At 33.2% G+C, this 3,194-nt stretch overlaps 1 long non-coding RNA gene across 2 annotated transcripts in view; it reads left to right on the forward strand.

The window, feature by feature from the left end:
* The window catches only part of LOC149132102 (uncharacterized), a 5,536-nt gene extending 4,107 nt beyond the window's left edge, over positions 1-1,429 (forward strand). The window contains exons 4-5 of one of the 2 annotated variants that reach the window (XR_016244884.1): positions 517-542; positions 1,204-1,429. This is a non-coding gene — a long non-coding RNA (uncharacterized LOC149132102). Of the gene's footprint in view, positions 1-512; positions 543-1,203 lie in introns of both variants that reach the window. The other variant, XR_016244883.1, reaches the window with a different exon arrangement.
* The last annotated feature ends 1,765 nt before the right edge of the window (positions 1,430-3,194 follow it).

Genomic DNA, 3,194 nt, shown 5'->3' on the forward strand with positions numbered 1-3,194 from the left:
ATGCTCGATATGTTTTGTAAAATACTTCAATGATATTTTATCATCATCATCATCATCATCATCATCATCATCATCATCATCATCATCATCATCATCATCACTATCATCATCATCATCATCATCATCACAACTGTTCCTTTCATCATTTGGGGCTCGGTAAAAAGTGTTAGCTGAACAGCGAGGTCAATGTAACCTTGTAGTCTCTCCTCATAACATTTCTGAGTTTGTGCCTATCGCAGAAAGGAATATCATTGTCATCGACAATATTATTTCTACTAATTGTTTCACTTATTAATATATTACGTAGCACAGTGTAAGTTCATGGGACAACGAAGTTGCACACTTCAATTGTATTAACATTAATCAGAAAGTGTATATTACTAGAAACGTTATAGCATATTTGAGGAAATACAGGTCAAACTCATGACGTTTTATTATTGAAAATACATTATATACAATTTCTTTGTTTGAATTTATAATTTAACGATGTTACCTCTTTCATTGTATAAAAGCCAGCATCAAGATCCAGTTCCAAGCAGAAGGTACGTGATGTCATCGCATCTACGGTTTTATCATTTGAAATGCAGTATTAAGGATATTATTTTAATTTACACTAGCATAAATACATATTGTAACATAACTACTTTGCTATAGTATATTGTAAATTGATTCATTATATTTGTTAAATATGAGATAAACGACCTAATAATATTCCTAGAGCAATATAACGATATCCATCATTACTAGTATTAATAACCAACGCTAAAACTATTAATCCTATAGGAAAAACGATATCAATATAGTTGACGTATATAAAATCCGTAGTTTCTCGAGAGGTTATGAAATTTATATGCAACACATCGTGCATATTTTCATTCAGCTATTATAGCTATATTCAAACACTCCATTCGAGTGTTAATAGAGACTTTGTATGACTGAATATTTTAGACAGTAATTCTATTGTCTATTTAGATTAACTTAGATTGAGTTTTCGGTGCAACATGAAATTGCAGCAAACGCGGCCTATGTTTAAATTCCAGTTTATCATATATCTTGGTGCAACAATTACAATCTGTACTCTATCACTCTGTAATTGTTTTAGCTTCAAAATAAGGTTTCAGATCAAATCCCTTTTAATGCAAATATATTTATTTTCCGAAAGCATGTATCAAGATGTTCTACATTTTCTTGTTCTCTTTACAGATAACGTTCAGTGTAGCAATCGTTACTAAAGTTATGGGTACATTATTAATGCATAACTAATTAAACGCCATGCTACCATGACAATATTAGCGTGTGATTCTGAAAATTTCAATGAGGCTGCAGTCATGTGTCCTTGAAACATATTTTTCACAAGAGGATGTATTAAACTATAATTTTTTTTTCTTTCTAACTTATTTCTAATAAAGCCAAGTACGTTCAAAATCTACTTAAGTCTTGTATTATTTTACTGAATTCAATGCAACTCCAGTTGCCATACTAGAAAACAGTCTAACTTATTCTTACAAATTATATGGCATGAAGCTTTTCCTGAACGAGTATTTTTAATTTCTCTGCACTCATTCACATTTCTTGCAAAATGCTAGTTTCACAAGGAAGCGAGATAATAAGGAACCCTTTTTTAACTTATATTCATTCATGTTTTTGCCGCAATATTTTGAATATTTGCCAATAGCTGGCACTTGGGTATATAGTTGATGTTCTAATAAGAGTTATCACGCCTCCTTGCGAGAGATAGCCAGGTCAGTGTAAAGTTTAAATAATGAAGATCAAAATGATTTCAGAGTTCGAGGTTGAGTGATGTTCGTTCTAGTTCGCAGTGGAATCGGAATGTGTCGGTTGGAAAGTTCACAAGGAATACTGATTGTCGGTTTGTAAAAAGATTTGTTAGTTCGTTACATTGTTTTTACTGCCCTCTGGTCATCATATTTATTGTACGTAATAATTACGTTACGCTATTTTCCGAAGCTCACTAGGTTAACAACTTGTTAAGTAATGGATGACCTATTACTTTGCATAGTACCGTTGCAAACGTAAAAACAACAGCAGCAACAGCAGTTGCAGAAGCAACTATTGCAGCAACAACTACAATAACAACAAAACAATTATTGGAGCTATATTCAAAGAAGTCCAAAAAATGAAGACCGTTTTTGACAGCCGGCGATTCGAAATCGATTAATGAATTCAGTTATAACCCAGAGGAGAGTATAGCATTTGAATCGTAGTACAGAAAGTTTGTGGAGTGTTTTAAGCAACACTGGAAATCATGGTCGTACGAATAAGAAGTGAGATTGTTAATGCAATACTTAGCACCGTTATAGCATACACTGTACTGTGATTTCATGTTGCACCGAAAACCCTATCAAATTTGTTTTAAATAAGCAATAGAATTACTTTACCCTATTTGTTTTTATTTGTGGTTAAGAGCGCGGGCTACTAACCCCAAGATTCCGAGATAGATTCCAAGCAGTGATCTGAATAGTAATACCAATAATAACATCGAACAATGCCTTAAGGATGAGAATTATATGAGTGTTGATAGGTATTTTAAATGAATATGGAAACTACATATTTTACAGCATGAATATATGATCATTTTTTGTCAATACTTACATTAAGTAGGATATTCTTAGTTGAAATGATAAAAAAACGTTTCAGTACTGTGTATCTCTTACCTATTTCATCTGCATTGTTGCTATTTTCATTTGGTTTACAATGGGATGTGTGTGTCCTAATATGGCTATATTTAGTGTATGTTAACTTTTCATTCTTAACGATGTCTCTGCGTACATTACTTAATTCATTTGCCTCTATATTTCTGCGTACTTCTTTCCCTATTAAATTTCTCAATAAAGTGTATGTTTGTACAATGAAGTTCGTTCGGGTTTAGTTGGTCTGTATAGAAATCTTTCAACAAATCTTTATAATCCTCTCTTTTCCTGTTCATGCATTTTGCTTGAGGTGGTATTATTGGTGGCGCCACTACAGGTCTAGCGTTAGGGTTATCCTGCTTCTGGTTATATAGCAGGTTCATATTTTTTTTGTTTTAGAGTTTGTTCCAGCAGCATAATTTTCTCCCCTAGTCTGCTTTCCCAGTAGGTAACGCGGTCCTTGTCTCGTGGGATGACCAATCGGGCATGAGTTTTAGTTTGTCATTAAAGCATTGACGGTGACAATAGGCGAAGGGTCTGTTT

This window comes from Octopus bimaculoides, chromosome 18, assembly GCF_046866305.1.
Source record: "Octopus bimaculoides isolate indiv1 chromosome 18, ASM4686630v1, whole genome shotgun sequence".
Classification (NCBI taxonomy): Eukaryota; Metazoa; Mollusca; class Cephalopoda; order Octopoda; family Octopodidae; genus Octopus; species Octopus bimaculoides.